We start from the raw sequence: 11514 nt of genomic DNA on the forward strand, positions 1-11514 counted from the left end.
GGACTACTAAACTATACTCAAAGTATTTAAGTGTTACATTCTGGAAGACTCTGTTGGCTGTAGTTAAGATAAAGAGGCTTTTGGAAAACATGGGGCTAAATGTATTTACACATGGTCTAATAATGTAGGAGTAGAGTATTGCCAAATCATTCATCAAATATATACCTTTTATCATATGCCTTAAAACATGACACAATACTGTCAAAACAGGAATCCCTTTCATTATGGACCACAAAGGAGATATTGCAGTGCGAGATTGTGAAATGCCTTTACTGGTAGGAGGTCATTCTCTCTGCTGTAATTAAAAGCACTACCGAGCAACGGGTCCTGATGCCAATCATTGTGGTTGAAACTAGAATATGGTTAGGAAAATAATGATTGGCATATTGGTTTCTGTGAAACTATCATACTGAAAGCATGGCATAAGATTCATTATTCTGTAAAAAAGAACATCTTGCAGAAGTTCTGTGTGAAAATCAACTGCCTATCAGAGAAGTCAGGGAAAAGGGTGTTGTGGGGGAATCAGAAGAAGCTGTTTCATCATCAGGTTTGGCTTTCATGCCTTGCATTCGACTCATAATGCAAGTAGTGCAGAACATGAAGAGACAGGAACAACAATACAGATTCCCACTAGGCAGTTCCTTTTGATAGCCATCTCATTAGTAATAATTTAAGACTCTATTCCTTTCAGCATTCAGCTATCTGAATGTTATAGGGCATGGCAGTACCATTCATGGGAGTAGTGGAAATATGCTTTACCTAATCTTGATTTATGCCCCTAAATTTGTAAAGCACTGGCCTTCACTCTGCTGAATCCCCTCATGCTTCCTTCGGTGCTCATGCATGAAAGTCTGAACTCTGCTTAAATTCCCCCTGTGGCCATCCAGTATATGGAACATCTGACTATTATTTTCAAAAAATAGTGGAATACAAAAATGATAGGGAAGTAAGCAGAAACCCTTTCTGAAAGCAATATTAAATGTTGATAGTAAAGGGAAAAATAATTATTTTTTGAAGTCTGTTTAATTTCAGAGGACTTCTCTTCATATTTCACCTATATTTCCAGGTGATACAGACCAGTGATGTAATTCTTTCTATCTCCATAGACGTGAAGGTGAGGTAATGGAAGTCACTAAAATGCAGGAGGCAAGAATGGGAGAGAGGCCATATCAGAGCTTTGTAACTGTGTCATTAAAAAAGTACCCAAATGAATCTTCCCAAGGAGGATTGGCTGAGTATGAGAACTCATTGAGGAGGCCCAAGATTCTAGTAGGAACTTCCTGGGCAAACCTGAGGAAGAAAGGTGGGTGAGCACCTGGGTGGCTTAGTCAGTTAAGCGACCGACTCTTGGTTCCAACTCAGGTCATGATCTCCAGGTGCGTGGGTTCAAGCCTCGCATTGGGTTCCAACTGACAGTGCAGAGCCTGCTTGGGATTATCTCTCTCTCCCTCTCTCTTTCTCCCTCTCTCTCAAAATAAATAAATAAACTTTAAAAAAAAAAGGAAGGAGGATGCACTCTATACTGAATGAATCTTTGGATAGACATCTTGATACTGGGCACTGTAGGAATTCCAAAAGGAAAAAAAAATATGACTTTGGACATTTAAAAAACTAGTTATAGAAAAGTTAAGCAAGAGGGATTTCGAAATAGGGCAGGAGTAGTGATTGTGTCCATAGGCACACATAGCATCTAAATTCTGTATACGTGGCTACACAGGCAGTGACCATAGCCTTGGAGTCACATCTAATGAGTCCTCAAGTTTTCTTGATTCTGTTCCTGCAGTAGTTCCTAAATTCATTTCTATTTGTATCAACTCTTCCCAAAGTTCCCCTAGATTGGGGTGCCAACATCCCTCACTTAATAATCTCCAACTTCCTATATGCAGCTAAGCAGCCTTCCCGCCACCTTCTTCACGCTGCCGCTGGAGGGGCTTTTCTAGAATGCACAGCCGATCAGACTGTTTTTTCCCTTAAAACCCTTCAGTTTTGTCTCCATCATATTCAGAATAAAATCTAACTTTCTAACGTACAAGGTCAGCCCCTCCATTGTTTGGCCCCTGCCTCCCTCTGAGATTCATCTTTCCCAGCCTGTGGTGTGCTATCCACAGGTCCCCGGATCCCCATACTTTTACTTCCATGTGTCTTCACAGGAGTACCTTCTCCCTCCTTTGCTTCAAGTCCGCTGTTAGTGATCCAGCTGTGTGTCCTTCCCTGTGGGCCATCTCTTTTAGTCCCTGGAGACTGTAGTTCTTTCTCCAGGGTGTTCTCACTCTGTGCTCAAACCTGTTGTAGCATAAAAGTACTGAAATCTCCTGTGAACTTGTCTGTCTCCCTCATTAGACTCTAAAAATTCTTGATGCCTATATCTTATCCATTTTTTACATTCTCTAGACATTAGAGAATATTGTTGAATGAATACACTGAAAGAACAAATGAAATACTTGTTGAATCAACCTATTCATAGTGTAGCCGGTCAATGAATTTTCTGGGCCGATTCACAACATGTGAACTAGATTGAGATGACCCCTGCTTTCCTGGGCTAGTGAGTAAGAAAATAAAGAAAGAGAAGAGTGCAGAGCATTGAAGAAAAGGGAGTGAGGGCCAAATGAGAATTTGGGGGAAGCGCCCTCAGAAAGCATAGGAGACAATGGTGCCTTCTTAAGAAAATTTCCTAAATGGGTCTGAAGTGACATGCACAACTGTGGAAATATGTTCCTTTTTAGCAAACTAAATGAGACTAATGTATAATTACTGTGGTCATAAGATCACATGTGAGAGGATGGTTGCAACCTAGAAGTATTTGCATGGAAAGAGAAAAAGTAGCATCTGTATTATTTCCTACTCTGCTTAAAGCCAATTTGTGTAACATTTGTATAAAATCCTGCTCGCTTTCTTTTTTTGATATGTGTAATTGGAAAGAAAGTTGTTCCTCCGTATCTCACATAGGGCCAAAACCCTTTTATAATGTGATTTCAACTTTGGCCGACAATTTCTGCTCCAGGGAAAGTAATAATATGGTCTTTGCTCTTTGCTGGAAGTATTCCTTATCCTTCCTAGGACCTTAAGAACCTTTCTGTAACCCACCTTAAGAACCAGCGAATCACGCCAACTTTGGGAACATAAAACTGGGTAATAGAAAATTCCCTTTACAGATAGAAGGCTGTAAGCGTGCAAATACTATTTGGACTTGATATTGCTTAGCAGTGGTAAGGGCCTGTGAAATCTGATGAATCTTTATCTCTTGGTATCCTGAAATTTCTATCTCATTGAAATAAAAAGAATTGCCGCATTTTCAGCCTTAGAGAGATGAAGCATTGTGGCATGCCACTGGTTAAGAGTACGGGACCTGGAGTCAGGCTGCCTACGGTTGGAACTTAGCTCCCCTATTCCTAACAGTGAGACCTGGGGTGAGTTTTTCACCGGCCTCAGTTCCTTTGTCTGTAAAATGGGACAATAATGGTGTCCATTTTTTGAGGGTTATTTTACTTCACTTTAAAGTTTGTTTATTTATTTTGGAGAGAGTGAGAGAGAGTGCGAGAGAGAAAATGTGCACACACATGGAGTGGGGCAGAGAGAGGAGAGTTCCAAACAGGCTCTGCACTGACAGGCGGAGCCCCACATGGGGCTCAAACTCGCAAACCTTGACATCATGACCTGAGCTGAAGTCGGGCGCTTAACTGAGTGAGTCTTGAGGGCTATTTTAAAGATAAACTGATAAATATGTAGAAAATATCTGGAACAGAGACTGTTACAAAAGGAATGTCCAGTAAATGTTAAGGGCTATTGTGGTGGTTGGTGCCATTGTTGTTACTGTTGTTCTTTGTATTATTTCCCAGTTTGTCAGACCTACGATAAAGGCATCAGGAAAGACTTTTCTGTGGAAATGAAGTTTAAATGACAAGAGCAGGGTAATGCTTTTCAGACAGAGTTAAAAGCAAATGGGAAAACCTAGAGACAATAGGAAGCTTGGTGTGCTCAAGGAATGGAAACAACAACAACAGCAACAACAAAAACTCAAAACCCTGTCTAGCTGGTGTGTCAGGAGCAAGGAAGAAATTACTAGGGGTTGAAATCAGAGAGGGAAGTGAAAGCCAGAACCTTTATGGTCTTAGAAGCCTTATATGGTCTTATCGGCCATAGAAAGGATTTTATCCATTTTATTCCAAGATTAATGGGCAGCTCTGAAAGGTTGTAAGTGACAATGCTGGTAAGTGACAAAATGGCTAGAGATTGCATACGACTTGGAGTGGATAGATGAATTCTATCCCAAAGGGTGGGAGAGGAGGGATATGGTTTGATAGAAAGGTATAGGGATCTGTATCCAAAGTGAGAATTGGTGGTGTCAGTTGTGGTGTCTCAAAACTTGAGGCTAGGGGTTTGTTTGAATTTTAGAGCCAGTGTAGAGTCACTTGAGCTGTCTGAGAAGCAGACAGTATAACAGAGGAGTCTAAAGAACCTACCAATGAACATGCTTAGAGAAGACTGTACCCATGGAAGCCTCTGATGCTGTTGAAGCCAGTCAGTTGTGCTAAACCCAGCATACCGTCCTGAAAGGGAAGAGATAGCTAAACTTGAACTTTCTCTGTCACTGAGGATATAAGAGAAATTATATGAAGAAACATTTTATGAGTTGTCTAGCTTTTGGACTCTTGTTTGGAACACCGAAAATGTGCTCACATATGCACATATAAACTGAAAAGCAAGTGGGCTTTTCCTACCTTTTCTCCTACCCTAAGGCAGAAGCTGCACATGGCTGAGGGTCCCACAATTTGTGGTTAAATACAAGTCTCCATTTTGGCTTGACTCTTTCTCTCCCAGTGGTTGTGGCTCTAAGCAAATCCTTCTCCTGAGTCCTAGCTTTTTCCTCTTCAAAGTGGGAATCAGAAATGACAATATTTGAGAACTATTTCATAAACCTTGGGAAATAAGGCCTTTGTGTGAGGCAAGAGTGGCTATTGAGGCTCCATGGGATAGATAGAACATCCAGTAATCAACCTTCCTCCTCGGGCTGGCCCCTACCTTCTCTGCTTTGGTGCCCTTGATGTCAGCCTCCAACATGCCCTGGGGGGCTTCTTCTCTTTTTTCTCCTTCCAGTTACTGACCTGCTCATCAATCACTTCCTTTTTTTTCTTTTTTTCTTTTTTTTAGTGATCTATGTAACTATCCCACCACCAGTTGTATACAGTTAAGAATACTGTAGCTGTGGAATAAATCTCAAAACAGTAAATTGATGCCTTCCACTTTATTCTTCCTTTTCAAAATTATTTGAGTTTCTCTCCTTTTCCATATAATTTTTTTTGAATAACCTGTCTATACCTACAAAAAAAAATCTTGTTGGTATTTTTATAGGAATTGCTTTAAATCTGTATATCAATAATCAACTGACACATAACTATCCTCCAATTATAGAAATCCTTACTGAAGACAGAGCTGCTATTTAGGCATGACAAAAATCTATATAGGATACGAATAATTTCCTTCTTAGCCATTCTATAAGAATTGGTGTTCTAGAATAGCCTCTAAAATTAAATGGAAAGAAATTGGGAAGAGGAAAATGGACATTATTCTTTAGTTTGTGAGGTTCTCAGAACTGATCCCATTCTAGAAAAGTCCACCTTAGTACCAGTTTGTCAGATTCTCCCAGATCCCAATCCAGTGTTAGACAGGGACAACACATTTGAAGAATAAGGCATTAACATTTGTGAAAGGAGGCATTGAAAAAACAGTGCTCCTTGGATTTTCCCATAGGAACAACCTAATTACATCTCTTATTTAATTTTCTGCAATTCTAAATGTAAATTGGAGAGAGCTAGTAGATTTTACAAGTCAGTGTCCTTGTTTCAGTGATATAATGATAAACCATGCTGAAATAATGGGAGGTTCCACTTCATTACACCACTGTTTATCATTTTTAACGTTCTGCAGAAAATGTATGGGACATATGGCATTTGAAAGAATTCACTGCATCCTTATCTGACTTCCAAAGATCCTTTGAAGCATCAATGTGGTGGTCTTAAGCGTGAGCCCATTGACTGAATTTTAATTTTAATGGGAATCAATGAAATTTTGATATTTTATTAGCTGTTTAACACTGTCAAGAAAAAAATGTTTTTATTCACCACTAATTATTTATATTTAGTATATACTGTGCATTTATAATCATTAAAGTGTAATAAACAGTAGTCAATTATGCACAACAAATACCTTTTCAGATATAGTGCTAATAAAAGCTAGGTATGCATACTTACTGGCAGTTTATAATCCATAATGGACCATGCACAATAAAATTATGAAATTATATCACTTAATGGTTTCATTAACCAGCTTTTTTTAATTGAAAAAGTAATTTATACTCATGGTAAAAAATTTAAGCACTGCAAAAATGATACAATGAAAGTAATTCTTGTTCTTTCTCTAGACCCCTCCAGCACTCAATTCTCTAGTGTGGAGGGATAGCTGTAGGCCCAACTTCTATTTACAGTATTTATGTGATAAAAAGTAGTTTAAAACCTCACTAACTCACACTAACTGAAAGGAAGGTCACTGCAACTTGATGTAAAATCTGAATTATAGTATGTTTCAAGAGAAATATAGCTTTACTACTTTGGGCTATACTGAGTAACTCCTAACTGAGGGGGCTGATGGAGCTGAGCATTTATTTTAAAGTGTCCATTTGTGTCTTTCAAACAGATTTTACTCATATTAATTCTTTTAATGCAAAGATTCTGATACTGTGGTACTTTAAAATAGTTTGCTGTCCTTCACAGTTAAGTATGCTAAGTATTTTCCATGTTTACAATATTCTTTGCTTATCAAATTTCATTTACAGAAAGCACAAAAGTAAATTCTAGCTCAAAACCTGAATTGCACTCATGTCCATTCATATACCACACATTTCAAAGTATTGAACTTATATAGATGCCTTGCTATGTTTCTATTGAGGGCTGCATATGTTCCTTGTGAAAATACTTATGGAAACATGAAGATGTCTTATATAATTCTTTTTAAACTTTATAAGGTGTTTTTGAATACATTACCTTATTTTATTCCTACAGCTCCCACATGGCAAGCATTAGAACGCTAATCTCTAAAGTGAGGCAGTTGTTCTTCTAAGGGGATCTTACTGGGCAATCAAAATTTGGAAAAGACATTGATAAAGAGAAATTAATCATTTTTTAAAGTTTATTTTATTTAAAAAAAATTTTATACATTTATTCATTTCCGATAGAGAGAGATGGAGCACAAGTGGGGCAGGGGCAGAGAGAAGGAGACACAGAATCAGAAGCAGGCTCCTGGCTCTGAGCTGTCAGCACAGAGCCTGACGAGGGGCTGAAACTCACAAACCACAAGATCATGACCTGAGCTGAAGTTGGACGTTTAACTGACTGAGCCACCCAGGCGCCCCAGTTTTATGTTTATTTAATTTTGAGAGAGAGATAGAGAACAAGTAATGGAGGGACAGAGAGAGAGAGAAAGAGAGAGAGAGAGAAAGAATCCCAAGCAGGCTCCACATTGTCCCCACAGAGACTGACGTGGGACTCGAACTCACGAACCATGAGATCATGACCTAAGCTGAAGTCACGAGTTGAATGCTTAACTGACTGAGCCACCCAGATGCCCATAAAGAGAATTGAATCTTGGTAGAGAATGTAAAAGTAGTGAAGGAGGAAAATGTAGGGAAAGTCATAGAAGTAAAATTTTATAAACCATTGCATATAGGACTGGAGAAGAGGGCAATGGAAGTATATTGTTCTAGAGTTCTTACATTATTCAAAAGAGTATCCTATTATTTGAAAGTAGACTGTGGTAAGTTAAAGATGCAAATATAAACAGATAAACACTAAAAATATAAAACAGTAGAAATAATAAAACAGTGAAGATAAATGAAATAATTAAAAAAACCCTCATTTAATACAATGAAAGCAGGAAACAGACAAAAAAAATAAAGAAAAAATGGCCCAAATAGGAAACACAGGAAGATGGTGGACTTAAACGCAAGTATATCAATAATTACATTAAATACGAATAATCTAAACACTCCAAGTAAAAGTCAGAGATGACCAGACTTCGTTAAAAAAAAAAAAAACAAGTACTAACTGTATGCTTTTTGTGATAAAACACAAATCAAAAAAAATTGACATATAATGACAAAGATAAATCAAAAGTAAATAATAAAAAATTTACAATGTATAAACCCTAATCATAAGCAAATACAATATCTATATTAATAACATATAAAATAGACTTTAGCATGAACATATTTCCAATGATTATTTTTAGCAATGAAAGCATTAGTTTATCAAGACATACAAATTTTATGTAGTTTATGACAAATTTTGAAAACATGAAGCAAAAACTAAATATGTTAAATAAGAAATAGATAAATCCTGCTATTTGTGATGACATGGATAGAACTAGAGGTGATTATGCTAAGTGGAATAAGGTAGAGGAGGATACACACAGTATGATTTCACTTAATGTAGAATCTAAAAAAACAACAACAAATGAACAATAACAGAAGAACCAGGAACAGACTCAGAGACACAGGAAACAAACTATTGGTTACCAGAGTCAGGAGGGGCTGAAGGGTGGGCAAAATATGTGAAGGGGATGAAGAGGTACAAATTTCCAGTTATAAAATAAATGAGTCATGGAGGTGTAATGATTGACATAGAGAATATAGTCAATAATATTGTAATAACTTCTATGGTGGCAGATGGTAACTAGACTTACCATGGGGGGGGTCATTTCATAACGTATAAAAATATCAAATCACTCTGGTGCACACCTGAAACTTAATAGGATATAGTATGTCAATTATTCTTCAATTAAATAAATCCACGATTATTGTTGAAGGTTTCAACACTGTTCTTTGGAAATTCAAGACTAGGAAGACAGAAAAATCACTAAAGAGATAAAGTATTTGAGCATGCCATCAGGAAACTACACCTAGCAATTGTCAGCTAGACCTTGACAAATATGGAATATTGTATACAACAACAACAGAATGCATGCTTTTTTGAAATGGGCGTGGAACACTCACCAAAATACACCATATACTAAGCATAAGATACCTAAAATATTTGAAGTCATAAATAGTATATTCTTTGAGCGCAAAGGATATAAATTAAAATTATTTATTATTTTTTTTTTTAATTTTTTTTTTCAACGTTTATTTATTTTTGGGACAGAGAGAGACAGAGCATGAACGGGCGAGGGGCAGAGAGAGAGGGAGACACAGAATCGGAAACAGGCTCCAGGCTCTGAGCCATCAGCCCAGAGCCCAACGCGGGGCTCGAACTCACGTACCATGAGATCGTGACCTGGTTGAAGTCGGACGCTTAACCGACTGCGCCACCCAGGCGCCCCTAAAATTATTTAATAATACAAAAATTTCTTCACATATTTATAAAAATTTCTAAATAGAAAAACAAATTACAAAGAAATTTGGGAAATATTTTGAATTGAATGATAACGAAAACAAAAAATTTTTTTTTTCATGGAGTGAAAGGAGTGCTTAGTGGGAAATTTAAACTTTAAATGTTTAATATTAAAAAAGTAAAAATGTCTAAAATTAATGCACTAAAGGCAGAATAATAGAGGAAATCAATGAAATAAAAAAATCTGTAACAATGAAAGCTTATCCTTTGAAACCATTTAATTTGATAATCTGGCCAGATTTATGACAGTCAAAAATAGAGAACACACAAAGTGCCAACATCAGAAATTAAAAAGGAGACTTCAGTCCAAATCCTACAGAAATTAAGATAATAATTAAGGATTATTAGGAACACTTTATGCCACTGAATTTGACAGATTAGGGGCACCTGTGTGGCTCAGTCGGTTGAGCATCCGACTTCAGCTCAGGTCATGATTTCACGATTCAGGGATTTGAGCCCTGTCTCAGGCTCTGTGCTGACAGCTCAGAGCCTGGAGCCTGCTTCACGTTCTATGTCTCCTTTTCCCTCTGCCCCTTCCCCACTCATACTGTCTGTCTCTCTCTCAAAAGTAAATAAACATTAAATTTGACAGAGTAGATGCAATAGACAAAGTTCAAAACTTGCACAGTAAGTCATAGGAAATCTAAGTAGCTCTATATTAAAGAAATTGAATTGATAATTAATAACTTTTCCAGTCATCTTTCATGATTTCTATATTAAGCATATATGGAAAAAGAAATAGTTCTACACAGTTCTATATAGATATTTCAGAAAATAGAGAAGTGACATTTATAAAGGCATTTTATGGAGTCATAATTATACTGATACTAAAACCAGACTGATTACATTACAAAAACACACAAATAACTACAGAAGACTATCTCTTGTGAATGTAAATGGGAAAAAAAATTCTTAACAAAATCAAATCAAAGAATACATGAGAAGGAAATATATCATGACAAAATGGGATTTTCCCAGAAATACAAAGTTATTTAAACATTTGAAAATCAGTGAATGGAATTCATTATGTTACTAGAAAAGAGGAAATTAACAATATAATCATCTCAAGAAATTAAGAAAAAGCATTCAACAAAATTAAATAATCATTAATAAAAACTTTCAACAAACTAGGAAAAGAAGAAAACTTCCTCAATCTAATAAATGATATCTATAAAAAACCTAAAGTGAAGGTTATTATTATTAATGTTGAAAGACTGAATACTGCTTCCCTAAAATTGGGAACAAGATAAGGATGCCTGCTTTTTCACCACTTTTATTTAGCATTTTAGTAGATGCCCTAGTCAGTGTAATAATGAAAGGAAAATAAAAAATATAAATAAACTTAATAGGAAGAAGTAAAACTATTTTTATTCATAGATAACATGTTTGTATATGTAGAAAACCTTAAGGAATCTATAAAAAAGCTATCAGAATCATTATAGACAATAGTCAAGCTATTTAGAGAGCCCAAATATTCACTGACTGATGAACTGATAAAGATATATACAATAAAGATATATGCAATGGAATATTACTCAGCCATCGAAAAGAATGAAAGCTTGCCATTTGCAATGACGTGAATGGAGCTAGAGTGTATTATGCTAAGCAAAATAAATCAGAGAAAGAAAAATACCATATGATTTCACTCATATATGGAATTTAAGAAACAAAACAGATGAATATATGGGAGGGGGGAATAAAGAGAGAAGAAAACAAACCATGAGAGACTTTTAAAGATAGAGAGCAAACTGAAGGTTGATGGAGGGAGGGGGTGGGAGATGGGCTAGATGGGTGATGGTGATTAAGGAGGGAACTTGTTATGATGAGCTCTGGGTGTTGTATGTAAGTGATGAATCACTGAATTCTATTCCTGAAAGCAATATTGCACTGTATGTTAACTAATGAGAATTTAAATTTTAAAAAATGGAAAAAAAAAAGAATAAATAAAAAAGCTATCAGAGCTAACATGAATTCAGACAGGTTGCAGGATACAAGGTCAACATATAAAAATCAATTTCATTATAATGCATATGCAACAAAAATGGAAAATAAATAAAAACACCATTTACAAGAG

This window comes from Puma concolor, chromosome B1, assembly GCF_028749965.1.
Source record: "Puma concolor isolate L17-30 chromosome B1, mPumCon1.1.hap2, whole genome shotgun sequence".
Taxonomy (NCBI): Eukaryota; Metazoa; Chordata; class Mammalia; order Carnivora; family Felidae; genus Puma; species Puma concolor.